At 45.8% G+C, this 15,796-nt stretch overlaps 7 non-coding genes across 7 annotated transcripts; all 7 read right to left on the bottom strand.

Annotated features, from left to right (window-relative positions):
• Window positions 1–104: 104 nt before the first annotated feature.
• LOC130337564 (U2 spliceosomal RNA) lies at window positions 105–295 on the bottom strand. Its single transcript, XR_008878425.1, has one exon. It is a non-coding gene; the product is annotated as a U2 spliceosomal RNA (small nuclear RNA).
• Window positions 296–2,385: 2,090 nt separating this feature from the next.
• Window positions 2,386–2,576, bottom strand: LOC130337563 (U2 spliceosomal RNA). The gene has a single exon (XR_008878424.1). It is a non-coding gene; the product is annotated as a U2 spliceosomal RNA (small nuclear RNA).
• A 2,079-nt stretch (window positions 2,577–4,655) lies between these two features.
• On the bottom strand, window positions 4,656–4,846 carry LOC130337561 (U2 spliceosomal RNA). Its single transcript, XR_008878421.1, has one exon. It is a non-coding gene; the product is annotated as a U2 spliceosomal RNA (small nuclear RNA).
• A 2,104-nt stretch (window positions 4,847–6,950) lies between these two features.
• Window positions 6,951–7,141, bottom strand: LOC130337560 (U2 spliceosomal RNA). The gene has a single exon (XR_008878420.1). It is a non-coding gene; the product is annotated as a U2 spliceosomal RNA (small nuclear RNA).
• A 2,100-nt stretch (window positions 7,142–9,241) lies between these two features.
• LOC130337559 (U2 spliceosomal RNA) lies at window positions 9,242–9,432 on the bottom strand. Its single transcript, XR_008878419.1, has one exon. It is a non-coding gene; the product is annotated as a U2 spliceosomal RNA (small nuclear RNA).
• Window positions 9,433–11,514: 2,082 nt separating this feature from the next.
• Window positions 11,515–11,705, bottom strand: LOC130337486 (U2 spliceosomal RNA). Its single transcript, XR_008878363.1, has one exon. It is a non-coding gene; the product is annotated as a U2 spliceosomal RNA (small nuclear RNA).
• Window positions 11,706–13,810: 2,105 nt separating this feature from the next.
• LOC130337557 (U2 spliceosomal RNA) lies at window positions 13,811–14,001 on the bottom strand. The gene has a single exon (XR_008878418.1). It is a non-coding gene; the product is annotated as a U2 spliceosomal RNA (small nuclear RNA).
• Between the last annotated feature and the right edge of the window lie 1,795 nt (window positions 14,002–15,796).

Raw genomic sequence — 15,796 nt, 5'->3', positions numbered from 1 at the left:
GTTTTTTGGCTGCAGCAGCAGCAAGGCCCACAGGGCTGGCTAGCTGGCTAGCCAGCAAGCAGGTAGCAATGAAAGTAGGAATCTTTCTTTTTAACCCTGTAAGGGGGTGGTGCACTGTACCCGAAGATACTGCCATATCGGGTCAATGCATAGGGCGACGGAAGCAAGCTTCGAAATCGGCCCCCGTTCTCAAAAATCCATTTAATATATGGTCCCCAGATAGGGGACGTATCAGATATTAAACTGATAAGAACAGATACTACACTTGATCTTAGCCAAAAGGCCGAGAAGCGATAACCGTGAAAGGGGCGGGCCCAACAAGGTGCCCTTCATGGGCACTATCACTGCTTGCTGTCAGGGAGGCTGCCAGACAATTTTCCATGCACACTCTGGGCTGGGGGGCAGTCAACCACCAGTACACACAGCAGAACCTAAACCCATACCATTATTGCTAAGCAGCAAGACAGGGGCCCATTGCACTCCCACGGGGCCTTTTTAAATGCAATCCATAACCCGGATTTGCCAGGAACCCTTCTTACTCCTCCTACTTGCATGTGACACTGGGCTTAGGATCTGCATAGGAAACACACACACAAGCACACACCTACCTTTGTTGCCTGCAGATGCCTCCTTGGCTGTCCCCAAACTGTATCAAACCAACACCCACGGGAAGCTGTAAGCATAGAGGACATGCCTGCACCCCATTGGACTTACCTGTGTGGGTTAAACCCGGGTTATTTGACAACCTATGGCGGTGATGGTTCTGCTCAGGCAGAGCAGTGCTGATGCTCCTCATAAAGCTGTCGCTGCTGTGAAGGTTCTAGGTGACATCACAAATCCCTATGGTTACATACACAACAAAGCTGGGTTGTTGTTGTTTACACTCTGCAAGGCCTGTGGAAGTGAGTGACATCATAGCACTGTAGTTCTGAGGGTTCTAGATGGATGCAACAATCTCCTGTTGCTTCTATGAAGGCCATAATAGACGACATCACCAAACAGCTCCATAGTCACATACACAGCAAAGGAGAGATGTTGTTTACACCTAGTGATGTCAGTGGTATTGAGTGACATCACAGCACAGTGCTAAGGCTCCTGGGCCTGGACACAGCAGCGGCTGCAATATCTCAACGGAGAATACGTTTATATATATGTGTGTGTGTGCGCGTATATATATATATATATATATATATATATATATATATATATATATTTCTCCGCCGAAATCACTTTTAAACCCATTTCCACCTTTTTTTCCCTTCTCTTCCTCTTACTTTTTTTCACGTTTTTTTAAGTTTTTCTCCTTTTCGCCTCTTTTCTGGGCGTATTATTCTTCTTTTTCTTCTTTTTTTTCATCTAATGCATACCCCATCAGTGCAGCAATGCTTATTCAATACCGCCAGCAGATGGAGACACTGGGGGATAATTTTCTAAGGATTTATACTGATTTTTCCTGTCTGAATTTGTCGCACAGAAAGTTGCAGGCCAAATATGTGTGACATTTCTGCGACTTTAGCTTCTAGAGCATTTTTACAACATTATACATAGGTGCTGAATACATAAAAAGCGACTGTTCAGCGACAGACAAGTCGCATCGGCTGAAAGTAGGCCAGAATGTCAGTCCATGTTGGAGCAGGTTTAAATACAGTCTAAAGTATAGATCTCAAAGTCTGTGCACAGAATTTAGCAAGGGCCTCGCACCTTCTGATGCATCAGGTAGGTGCACAATAGCATAGCCTAACCCTCTGTACTTTGGTCTATATTGATGCGGGACATAGACAGCCAGCTGATGACCAATCCATTAGTGCAATGGATGGCTGGAAGCATTTGTCTTTGCCTTTGCAATACCACAGAAGCAATGCATGGTCAATGTACAGCAATGACACACCTGTGTGAACAGCCAGGAGACCCCCCCCCCCCCCATGTTATGTTACATAGTTACATAGTTAGTACGGTCGAAAAAAGACATATGTCCATCAAGTTCAACCAGGGAATTAAGGGGTAGGGGTGTGGCGCGATATTGGGGAAGGGATGAGATTTTATATTTCTTCATAAGCATTAATCTTATTTTGTCAATTAGGAACATTCAGCACCCACCCGCTATCAAGGCAGCTGCCTATCATGTCATGCCCTACCTGCACAGGTGTGCTGGCTACTCAAATGATCCAATTAAGGAGGCCATTTAGTCAGCAGCAGCAGAAGTCCTGTGCCTGGACGCTCCAACAGCGGCCAGACACAAGCAGAAGCAGAAGCAGCAGAAGCAGCAGCAGCACCACCTTTTGTTTTTTGGCTGCAGCAGCAGCAAGGCCCACAGGGCTGGCTAGCTGGCTAGCCAGCAAGCAGGTAGCAATGAAAGTAGGAATCTTTCTTTTTAACCCTGTAAGGGGGTGGTGCACTGTACCCGAAGATACTGCCATATCGGGTCAATGCATAGGGCGACGGAAGCAAGCTTCGAAATCGGCCCCCGTTCTCAAAAATCCATTTAATATATGGTCCCCAGATAGGGGACGTATCAGATATTAAACTGATAAGAACAGATACTACACTTGATCTTAGCCAAAAGGCCGAGAAGCGATAACCGTGAAAGGGGCGGGCCCAACAAGGTGCCCTTCATGGGCACTATCACTGCTTGCTGTCAGGGAGGCTGCCAGACAATTTTCCATGCACACTCTGGGCTGGGGGGCAGTCAACCACCAGTACACACAGCAGAACCTAAACCCATACCATTATTGCTAAGCAGCAAGACAGGGGGCCCATTGCACTCCCACGGGGCCTTTTTAAATGCAATCCATAACCCGGATTTGCCAGGAACCCTTCTTACTCCTCCTACTTGCATGTGACACTGGGCTTAGGATCTGCATAGGAAACACACACACAAGCACACACCTACCTTTGTTGCCTGCAGATGCCTCCTTGGCTGTCCCCAAACTGTATCAAACCAACACCCACGGGAAGCTGTAAGCATAGAGGACATGCCTGCACCCCATTGGACTTACCTGTGTGGGTTAAACCCGGGTTATTTGACAACCTATGGCGGTGATGGTTCTGCTCAGGCAGAGCAGTGCTGATGCTCCTCATAAAGCTGTCGCTGCTGTGAAGGTTCTAGGTGACATCACAAATCCCTATGGTTACATACACAACAAAGCTGGGTTGTTGTTGTTTACACTCTGCAAGGCCTGTGGAAGTGAGTGACATCATAGCACTGTAGTTCTGAGGGTTCTAGATGGATGCAACAATCTCCTGTTGCTTCTATGAAGGCCATAATAGACGACATCACCAAACAGCTCCATAGTCACATACACAGCAAAGGAGAGATGTTGTTTACACCTAGTGATGTCAGTGGTATTGAGTGACATCACAGCACAGTGCTAAGGCTCCTGGGCCTGGACACAGCAGCGGCTGCAATATCTCAACGGAGAATACGTTTATATATATGTGTGTGTGTGCGCGTATATATATATATATATATATATATATATATATATTTCTCCGCCGAAATCACTTTTAAACCCATTTCCACCTTTTTTTCCCTTCTCTTCCTCTTACTTTTTTTCACGTTTTTTTACGTTTTTCTCCTTTTCGCCTCTTTTCTGGGCGTATTATTCTTCTTTTTCTTCTTTTTTTTCATCTAATGCATACCCCATCAGTGCAGCAATGCTTATTCAATACCGCCAGCAGATGGAGACACTGGGGGATAATTTTCTAAGGATTTATACTGATTTTTCCTGTCTGAATTTGTCGCACAGAAAGTTGCAGGCCAAATATGTGTGACATTTCTGCGACTTTAGCTTCTAGAGCATTTTTACAACATTATACATAGGTGCTGAATACATAAAAAGCGACTGTTCAGCGACAGACAAGTCGCATCGGCTGAAAGTAGGCCAGAATGTCAGTCCATGTTGGAGCAGGTTTAAATACAGTCTAAAGTATAGATCTCAAAGTCTGTGCACAGAATTTAGCAAGGGCCTCGCACCTTCTGATGCATCAGGTAGGTGCACAATAGCATAGCCTAACCCTCTGTACTTTGGTCTATATTGATGCGGGACATAGACAGCCAGCTGATGACCAATCCATTAGTGCAATGGATGGCTGGAAGCATTTGTCTTTGCCTTTGCAATACCACAGAAGCAATGCATGGTCAATGTACAGCAATGACACACCTGTGTGAACAGCCAGGAGACCCCCCCCCCCCATGTTATGTTACATAGTTACATAGTTAGTACGGTCGAAAAAAGACATATGTCCATCAAGTTCAACCAGGGAATTAAGGGGTAGGGGTGTGGCGCGATATTGGGGAAGGGATGAGATTTTATATTTCTTCATAAGCATTAATCTTATTTTGTCAATTAGGAACATTCAGCACCCACCCGCTATCAAGGCAGCTGCCTATCATGTCATGCCCTACCTGCACAGGTGTGCTGGCTACTCAAATGATCCAATTAAGGAGGCCATTTAGTCAGCAGCAGCAGAAGTCCTGTGCCTGGACGCTCCAACAGCGGCCAGACACAAGCAGAAGCAGAAGCAGCAGAAGCAGCAGCAGCACCACCTTTTGTTTTTTGGCTGCAGCAGCAGCAAGGCCCACAGGGCTGGCTAGCTGGCTAGCCAGCAAGCAGGTAGCAATGAAAGTAGGAATCTTTCTTTTTAACCCTGTAAGGGGGTGGTGCACTGTACCCGAAGATACTGCCATATCGGGTCAATGCATAGGGCGACGGAAGCAAGCTTCGAAATCGGCCCCCGTTCTCAAAAATCCATTTAATATATGGTCCCCAGATAGGGGACGTATCAGATATTAAACTGATAAGAACAGATACTACACTTGATCTTAGCCAAAAGGCCGAGAAGCGATAACCGTGAAAGGGGCGGGCCCAACAAGGTGCCCTTCATGGGCACTATCACTGCTTGCTGTCAGGGAGGCTGCCAGACAATTTTCCATGCACACTCTGGGCTGGGGGGCAGTCAACCACCAGTACACACAGCAGAACCTAAACCCATACCATTATTGCTAAGCAGCAAGACAGGGGCCCATTGCACTCCCACGGGGCCTTTTTAAATGCAATCCATAACCCGGATTTGCCAGGAACCCTTCTTACTCCTCCTACTTGCATGTGACACTGGGCTTAGGATCTGCATAGGAAACACACACACAAGCACACACCTACCTTTGTTGCCTGCAGATGCCTCCTTGGCTGTCCCCAAACTGTATCAAACCAACACCCACGGGAAGCTGTAAGCATAGAGGACATGCCTGCACCCCATTGGACTTACCTGTGTGGGTTAAACCCGGGTTATTTGACAACCTATGGCGGTGATGGTTCTGCTCAGGCAGAGCAGTGCTGATGCTCCTCATAAAGCTGTCGCTGCTGTGAAGGTTCTAGGTGACATCACAAATCCCTATGGTTACATACACAACAAAGCTGGGTTGTTGTTGTTTACACTCTGCAAGGCCTGTGGAAGTGAGTGACATCATAGCACTGTAGTTCTGAGGGTTCTAGATGGATGCAACAATCTCCTGTTGCTTCTATGAAGGCCATAATAGACGACATCACCAAACAGCTCCATAGTCACATACACAGCAAAGGAGAGATGTTGTTTACACCTAGTGATGTCAGTGGTATTGAGTGACATCACAGCACAGTGCTAAGGCTCCTGGGCCTGGACACAGCAGCGGCTGCAATATCTCAACGGAGAATACGTTTATATATATGTGTGTGTGTGCGCGTATATATATATATATATATATATATATATATATATATATATATATATTTATATATATTTCTCCGCCGAAATCACTTTTAAACCCATTTCCACCTTTTTTTCCCTTCTCTTCCTCTTACTTTTTTTTCACGTTTTTTTACGTTTTTCTCCTTTTCGCCTCTTTTCTGGGCGTATTATTCTTCTTTTTCTTCTTTTTTTTCATCTAATGCATACCCCATCAGTGCAGCAATGCTTATTCAATACCGCCAGCAGATGGATACACTGGGGGATAATTTTCTAAGGATTTATACTGATTTTTCCTGTCTGAATTTGTCGCACAGAAAGTTGCAGGCCAAATATGTGTGACATTTCTGCGACTTTAGCTTCTAGAGCATTTTTACAACATTATACATAGGTGCTGAATACATAAAAAGCGACTGTTCAGCGACAGACAAGTCGCATCGGCTGAAAGTAGGCCAGAATGTCAGTCCATGTTGGAGCAGGTTTAGATACAGTCTAAAGTATAGATCTCAAAGTCTGTGCACAGAATTTAGCAAGGGCCTCGCACCTTCTGATGCATCAGGTAGGTGCACAATAGCATAGCCTAACCCTCTGTACTTTGGTCTATATTGATGCGGGACCTAGACAGCCAGCTGATGACCAATCCATTAGTGCAATGGATGGCTGGAAGCATTTGTCTTTGCCTTTGCAATACCACAGAAGCAATGCATGGTCAATGTACAGCAATGACACACCTGTGTGAACAGCCAGGAGACCCCCCCCCCCCCCCCATGTTATGTTACATAGTTACATAGTTAGTACGGTCCGAAAAAGACATATGTCCATCAAGTTCAACCAGGGAATTAAGGGGTAGGGTGTGGCGCGATATTGGGGAAGGGATGAGATTTTATATTTCTTCATAAGCATTAATCTTATTTTGTCAATTAAGAACATTCAGCACCCACCCGCTATCAAGGCAGCTGCCTATCATGTCATGCCCTACCTGCACAGGTGTGCTGGCTACTCAAATGATCCAATTAAGGAGGCCATTTAGTCAGCAGCAGCAGAAGTCCTGTGCCTGGACGCTCCAACAGCGGCCAGACACAAGCAGAAGCAGAAGCAGCAGAAGCAGCAGCAGCACCACCTTTTGTTTTTTGGCTGCAGCAGCAGCAAGGCCCACAGGGCTGGCTAGCTGGCTAGCCAGCAAGCAGGTAGCAATGAAAGTAGGAATCTTTCTTTTTAACCCTGTAAGGGGGTGGTGCACTGTACCCGAAGATACTGCCATATCGGGTCAATGCATAGGGCGACGGAAGCAAGCTTCGAAATCGGCCCCCGTTCTCAAAAATCCATTTAATATATGGTCCCCAGATAGGGGACGTATCAGATATTAAACTGATAAGAACAGATACTACACTTGATCTTAGCCAAAAGGCCGAGAAGCGATAACCGTGAAAGGGGCGGGCCCAACAAGGTGCCCTTCATGGGCACTATCACTGCTTGCTGTCAGGGAGGCTGCCAGACAATTTTCCATGCACACTCTGGGCTGGGGGGCAGTCAACCACCAGTACACACAGCAGAACCTAAACCCATACCATTATTGCTAAGCAGCAAGACAGGGGCCCATTGCACTCCCACGGGGCCTTTTTAAATGCAATCCATAACCCGGATTTGCCAGGAACCCTTCTTACTCCTCCTACTTGCATGTGACACTGGGCTTAGGATCTGCATAGGAAACACACACACAAGCACACACCTACCTTTGTTGCCTGCAGATGCCTCCTTGGCTGTCCCCAAACGGTATCAAACCAACACCCACGGGAAGCTGTAAGCATAGAGGACATGCCTGCACCCCATTGGACTTACCTGTGTGGGTTAAACCCGGGTTATTTGACAACCTATGGCGGTGATGGTTCTGCTCAGGCAGAGCAGTGCTGATGCTCCTCATAAAGCTGTCGCTGCTGTGAAGGTTCTAGGTGACATCACAAATCCCTATGGTTACATACACAACAAAGCTGAGTTGTTGTTGTTTACACTCTGCAAGGCCTGTGGAAGTGAGTGACATCATAGCACTGTAGTTCTGAGGGTTCTAGATGGATGCAACAATCTCCTGTTGCTTCTATGAAGGCCATAATAGACGACATCACCAAACAGCTCCATAGTCACATACACAGCAAAGGAGAGATGTTGTTTACACCTAGTGATGTCAGTGGTATTGAGTGACATCACAGCACAGTGCTAAGGCTCCTGGGCCTGGACACAGCAGCGGCTGCAATATCTCAACGGAGAATACGTTTATATATATGTGTGTGTGTGCGCGTATATATATATATATATATATATATATATTATATATATATATATATATTTCTCCGCCGAAATCACTTTTAAACCCATTTCCACCTTTTTTTCCCTTCTCTTCCTCTTACTTTTTTTTCACGTTTTTTTACGTTTTTCTCCTTTTCGCCTCTTTTCTGGGCGTATTATTCTTCTTTTTCTTCTTTTTTTTCGTCTAATGCATACCCCATCAGTGCAGCAATGCTTATTCAATACCTGCCAGCAGATGGAGACACTGGGGGATAATTTTCTAAGGATTTATACAGATTTTCCTGTCTGAATTTGTCGCACAGAAAGTTGCAGGCCAAATATGTGTGACATTTCTGCGACTTTAGCTTCTAGAGCATTTTTACAACATTATACATAGGTGCTGAATACATAAAAAGCGACTGTTCAGCGACAGACAAGTCGCATCGGCTGAAAGTAGGCAGAATGTCAGTCCATGTTGGAGCAGGTTTAGATACAGTCTAAAGTATAGATCTCAAAGTCTGTGCACAGAATTTAGCAAGGGCCTCGCACCTTCTGATGCATCAGGTAGGTGCACAATAGCATAGCCTAACCCTCTGTACTTTGGTCTATATTGATGCGGGACATAGACAGCCAGCTGATGACCAATCCATTAGTGCAATGGATGGCTGGAAGCATTTGTCTTTGCCTTTGCAATACCAACAGAAGCAATGCATGGTCAATGTACAGCAATGACACACCTGTGTGAACAGCCAGGAGACCCCCCCCCCCCCCCATGTTATGTTACATAGTTACATAGTTAGTACGGTCGAAAAAAGACATATGTCCATCAAGTTCAACCAGGGAATTAAGGGGGTAGGGGTGTGGCGCCGATATTGGGGAAGGGATGAGATTTTATATTTCTTCATAAGCATTAATCTTATTTTGTCAATTAGGAACATTCAGCACCCACCCGCTATCAAGGCAGCTGCCTATCATGTCATGCCCTACCTGCACAGGTGTGCTGGCTACTCAAATGATCCAATTAAGGAGGCCATTTAGTCAGCAGCAGCAGAAGTCCTGTGCCTGGACGCTCCAACAGCGGCCAGACACAAGCAGAAGCAGAAGCAGCAGAAGCAGCAGCAGCACCACCTTTTGTTTTTTGGCTGCAGCAGCAGCAAGAAGGCCCACAGGGCTGGCTAGCTGGCTAGCCAGCAAGCAGGTAGCAATGAAAGTAGGAATCTTTCTTTTTAACCCTGTAAGGGGGTGGTGCACTGTACCCGAAGATACTGCCATATCGGGTCAATGCATAGGGCGACGGAAGCAAGCTTCGAAATCGGCCCCCGTTCTCAAAAATCCATTTAATATATGGTCCCCAGATAGGGGACGTATCAGATATTAAACTGATAAGAACAGATACTACACTTGATCTTAGCCAAAAGGCCGAGAAGCGATAACCGTGAAAGGGGCGGGCCCAACAAGGTGCCCTTCATGGGCACTATCACTGCTTGCTGTCAGGGAGGCTGCCAGACAATTTTCCATGCACACTCTGGGCTGGGGGGCAGTCAACCACCAGTACACACAGCAGAACCTAAACCCATACCATTATTGCTAAGCAGCAAGACAGGGGCCCATTGCACTCCCACGGGGCCTTTTTAAATGCAATCCATAACCCGGATTTGCCAGGAACCCTTCTTACTCCTCCTACTTGCATGTGACACTGGGCTTAGGATCTGCATAGGAAACACACACACAAGCACACACCTACCTTTGTTGCCTGCAGATGCCTCCTTGGCTGTCCCCAAACGGTATCAAACCAACACCCACGGGAAGCTGTAAGCATAGAGGACATGCCTGCACCCCATTGGACTTACCTGTGTGGGTTAAACCCGGGTTATTTGACAACCTATGGCGGTGATGGTTCTGCTCAGGCAGAGCAGTGCTGATGCTCCTCATAAAGCTGTCGCTGCTGTGAAGGTTCTAGGTGACATCACAAATCCCTATGGTTACATACACAACAAAGCTGGGTTGTTGTTGTTTACACTCTGCAAGGCCTGTGGAAGTGAGTGACATCATAGCACTGTAGTTCTGAGGGTTCTAGATGGATGCAACAATCTCCTGTTGCTTCTATGAAGGCCATAATAGACGACATCACCAAACAGCTCCATAGTCACATACACAGCAAAGGAGAGATGTTGTTTACACCTAGTGATGTCAGTGGTATTGAGTGACATCACAGCACAGTGCTAAGGCTCCTGGGCCTGGACACAGCAGCGGCTGCAATATCTCAACGGAGAATACGTTTATATATATGTGTGTGTGTGCGCGTATATATATATATATATATATATATATATATATATATTTCTCCGCCAAAATCACTTTTAAACCCATTTCCACCTTTTTTTCCCTTCTCTTCCTCTTACTTTTTTTTCAAGTTTTTTTACGTTTTTCTCCTTTTCGCCTCTTTTCTGGGCGTATTATTCTTCTTTTTCTTCTTTTTTTTCGTCTAATGCATACCCCATCAGTGCAGCAATGCTTATTCAATACCGCCAGCAGATGGAGACACTGGGGGATAATTTTCTAAGGATTTATACTGATTTTTCCTGTCTGAATTTGTCGCACAGAAAGTTGCAGGCCAAATATGTGTGACATTTCTGCGACTTTAGCTTCTAGAGCATTTTTACAACATTATACATAGGTGCTGAATACATAAAAAGCGACTGTTCAGCGACAGACAAGTCGCATCGGCTGAAAGTAGGCCAGAATGTCAGTCCATGTTGGAGCAGGTTTAGATACAGTCTAAAGTATAGATCTCAAAGTCTGTGCACAGAATTTAGCAAGGGCCTCGCACCTTCTGATGCATCAGGTAGGTGCACAATAGCATAGCCTAACCCTCTGTACTTTGGTCTATATTGATGCGGGACATAGACAGCCAGCTGATGACCAATCCATTAGTGCAATGGATGGCTGGAAGCATTTGTCTTTGCCTTTGCAATACCACAGAAGCAATGCATGGTCAATGTACAGCAATGACACACCTGTGTGAACAGCCAGGAGACCCCCCCCCCCCCATGTTATGTTACATAGTTACATAGTTAGTACGGTCGAAAAAAGACATATGTCCATCAAGTTCAACCAGGGAATTAAGGGGTAGGGGTGTGGCGCGATATTGGGGAAGCGATGAGATTTTATATTTCTTCATATGCATTAATCTTATTTTGTCAATTAGGAACATTCAGCACCCACCCGCTATCAAGGCAGCTGCCTATCATGTCATGCCCTACCTGCACAGGTGTGCTGGCTACTCAAATGATCCAATTAAGGAGGCCATTTAGTCAGCAGCAGCAGAAGTCCTGTGCCTGGACGCTCCAACAGCGGCCAGACACAAGCAGAAGCAGAAGCAGCAGAAGCAGCAGCAGCACCACCTTTTGTTTTTTGGCTGCAGCAGCAGCAAGGCCCACAGGGCTGGCTAGCTGGCTAGCCAGCAAGCAGGTAGCAATGAAAGTAGGAATCTTTCTTTTTAACCCTGTAAGGGGGTGGTGCACTGTACCCGAAGATACTGTCATATCGGGTCAATGCATAGGGCGACGGAAGCAAGCTTCGAAATCGCGCCCCGTTCTCAAAAATCCATTTAATATATGGTCCCCAGATAGGGGACGTATCAGATATTAAACTGATAAGAACAGATACTACACTTGATCTTAGCCAAAAGGCCGAGAAGCGATAACCGTGAAAGGGGCGGGCCCAACAAGGTGCCCTTCATGGGCACTATCACTGCTTGCTGTCAGGGAGGCTGCCAGACAATTTTCCATGCACACTCTGGGCTGGGGGGCAGTCAACCACCAGTACACACAGCAGAACCTAAACCCATACCATTATTGCTAAGCAGCAAGACAGGGGCCCATTGCACTCCCACGGGGCCTTTTTAAATGCAATCCATAACCCGGATTTGCCAGGAACCCTTCTTACTCCTCCTACTTGCATGTGACACTGGGCTTAGGATCTGCATAGGAAACACACACACAAGCACACACCTACCTTTGTTGCCTGCAGATGCCTCCTTGGCTGTCCCCAAACGGTATCAAACCAACACCCACGGGAAGCTGTAAGCATAGAGGACATGCCTGCACCCCATTGGACTTACCTGTGTGGGTTAAACCCGGGTTATTTGACAACCTATGGCGGTGATGGTTCTGCTCAGGCAGAGCAGTGCTGATGCTCCTCATAAAGCTGTCGCTGCTGTGAAGGTTCTAGGTGACATCACAAATCCCTATGGTTACATACACAACAAAGCTGGGTTGTTGTTGTTTACACTCTGCAAGGCCTGTGGAAGTGAGTGACATCATAGCACTGTAGTTCTGAGGGTTCTAGATGGATGCAACAATCTCCTGTTGCTTCTATGAAGGCCATAATAGACGACATCACCAAACAGCTCCATAGTCACATACACAGCAAAGGAGAGATGTTGTTTACACCTAGTGATGTCAGTGGTATTGAGTGACATCACAGCACAGTGCTAAGGCTCCTGGGCCTGGACACAGCAGCGGCTGCAATATCTCAACGGAGAATACGTTTATATATATGTGTGTGTGTGCGCGTATATATATATATATATATATATATATATATATATATATATATATATATATATATATATATTTCTCCGCCGAAATCACTTTTAAACCCATTTCCACCTTTTTTTCCCTTCTCTTCCTCTTACTTTTTTTTCAAGTTTTTTTACGTTTTTCTCCTTTTCGCCTCTTTTCTGGGCGTATTATTCTTCTTTTTCTTCTTTTTTTTCGTCTAATGCATACCCCATCAGTGCAGCAATGCTTATTCAATACCGCCAGCAGATGGAGACACTGGGGGATAATTTTCTAAGGATTTATACTGATTTTTCCTGTCTGAATTTGTCGCACAGAAAGTTGCAGGCCAAATATGTGTGACATTTCTGCGACTTTAGCTTCTAGAGCATTTTTACAACATTATACATAGGTGCTGAATACATAAAAAGCGACTGTTCAGCGACAGACAAGTCGCATCGGCTGAAAGTAGGCCAGAATGTCAGTCCATGTTGGAGCAGGTTTAGATACAGTCTAAAGTATAGATCTCAAAGTCTGTGCACAGAATTTAGCAAGGGCCTCGCACCTTCTGATGCATCAGGTAGGTGCACAATAGCATAGCCTAACCCTCTGTACTTTGGTCTATATTGATGCGGGACATAGACAGCCAGCTGATGACCAATCCATTAGTGCAATGGATGGCTGGAAGCATTTGTCTTTGCCTTTGCAATACCACAGAAGCAATGCATGGTCAATGTACAGCAATGACACACCTGTGTGAACAGCCAGGAGACCCCCCCCCCCCATGTTATGTTACATAGTTACATAGTTAGTACGGTCGAAAAAAGACATATGTCCATCAAGTTCAACCAGGGAATTAAGGGGTAGGGGTGTGGCGCGATATTGGGGAAGGGATGAGATTTTATATTTCTTCATAAGCATTAATCTTATTTTGTCAATTAGGAACATTCAGCACCCACCCGCTATCAAGGCAGCTGCCTATCATGTCATGCCCTACCTGCACAGGTGTGCTGGCTACTCAAATGATCCAATTAAGGAGGCCATTTAGTCAGCAGCAGCAGAAGTCCTGTGCCTGGACGCTCCAACAGCGGCCAGACACAAGCAGAAGCAGAAGCAGCAGAAGCAGCAGCAGCACCACCTTTTGTTTTTTGGCTGCAGCAGCAGCAAGGCCCACAGGGCTGGCTAGCTGGCTAGCCAGCAAGCAGGTAGCAATGAAAGTAGGAATCTTTCTTTTTAACCCTGTAAGGGGGTGGTGCACTGTACCCGAAGATACTGCCATATCGGGTCAATGCATAGGGCGACGGAAGCAAGCTTCGAAATCGGCCCCCGTTCTCAAAAATCCATTTAATATATGGTCCCCAGATAGGGGACGTATCAGATATTAAACTGATAAGAACAGATACTACACTTGATCTTAGCCAAAAGGCCGAGAAGCGATAACCGTGAAAGGGGCGGGCCCAACAAGGTGCCCTTCATGGGCACTATCACTGCTTGCTGTCAGGGAGGCTGCCAGACAATTTTCCATGCACACTCTGGGCTGGGGGGCAGTCAACCACCAGTACACACAGCAGAACCTAAACCCATACCATTATTGCTAAGCAGCAAGACAGGGGCCCATTGCACTCCCACGGGGCCTTTTTAAATGCAATCCATAACCCGGATTTGCCAGGAACCCTTCTTACTCCTCCTACTTGCATGTGACACTGGGCTTAGGATCTGCATAGGAAACACACACACAAGCACACACCTACCTTTGTTGCCTGCAGATGCCTCCTTGGCTGTCCCCAAACGGTATCAAACCAACACCCACGGGAAGCTGTAAGCATAGAGGACATGCCTGCACCCCATTGGACTTACCTGTGTGGGTTAAACCCGGGTTATTTGACAACCTATGGCGGTGATGGTTCTGCTCAGGCAGAGCAGTGCTGATGCTCCTCATAAAGCTGTCGCTGCTGTGAAGGTTCTAGGTGACATCACAAATCCCTATGGTTACATACACAACAAAGCTGGGTTGTTGTTGTTTACACTCTGCAAGGCCTGTGGAAGTGAGTGACATCATAGCACTGTAGTTCTGAGGGTTCTAGATGGATGCAACAATCTCCTGTTGCTTCTATGAAGGCCATAATAGACGACATCACCAAACAGCTCCATAGTCACATACACAGCAAAGGAGAGATGTTGTTTACACCTAGTGATGTCAGTGGTATTGAGTGACATCACAGCACAGTGCTAAGGCTCCTGGGCCTGGACACAGCAGCGGCTGCAATATCTCAACGGAGAATACGTTTATATATATGTGTGTGTGTGCGCGTATATATATATATATATATATATATATATATATATATATATATTTCTCCGCCGAAATCACTTTTAAACCCATTTCCACCTTTTTTTCCCTTCTCTTCCTCTTACTTTTTTTTCACGTTTTTTTACGTTTTTCTCCTTTTCGCCTCTTTTCTGGGCGTATTATTCTTCTTTTTCTTCTTTTTTTTCGTCTAATGCATACCCCATCAGTGCAGCAATGCTTATTCAATACCGCCAGCAGATGGAGACACTGGGGGATAATTTTCTAAGGATTTATACTGATTTTTCCTGTCTGAATTTGTCGCACAGAAAGTTGCAGGCCAAATATGTGTGACATTTCTGCGACTTTAGCTTCTAGAGCATTTTTACAACATTATACATAGGTGCTGAATACATAAAAAGCGACTGTTCAGCGACAGACAAGTCGCATCGGCTGAAAGTAGGCCAGAATGTCAGTCCATGTTGGAGCAGGTTTAGATACAGTCTAAAGTATAGATCTCAAAGTCTGTGCACAGAATTTAGCAAGGGCCTTGCACCTTCTGATGCATCAGGTAGGTGCACAATAGCATAGCCTAACCCTCTGTACTTTGGTCTATATTGATGCGGGACATAGACAGCCAGCTGATGACCAATCCATTAGTGCAATGGATGGCTGGAAGCATTTGTCTTTGCCTTTGCAATACCACAGAAGCAATGCATGGTCAATGTACAGCAATGACACACCTGTGTGAACAGCCAGGAGACCCCCCCCCCCCCCCCATGTTATGTTACATAGTTACATAGTTAGTACGGTCGAAAAAAGACATATGTCCATCAAGTTCAACCAGGGAATTAAGGGGTAGGGGTGTGGCGCGATATTGGGGAAGGGATGAGATTTTATATTTCTTCATAAGCATTAATCTTATTTTGTCAATTAGGAACATTCA

The sequence above is a fragment of the Hyla sarda genome, unplaced genomic scaffold, assembly GCF_029499605.1.
Source record: "Hyla sarda isolate aHylSar1 unplaced genomic scaffold, aHylSar1.hap1 scaffold_497, whole genome shotgun sequence".
NCBI classification, from domain to species: domain Eukaryota; kingdom Metazoa; phylum Chordata; class Amphibia; order Anura; family Hylidae; genus Hyla; species Hyla sarda.
This window is presented reverse-complemented; position numbering and strand designations above follow the sequence as displayed.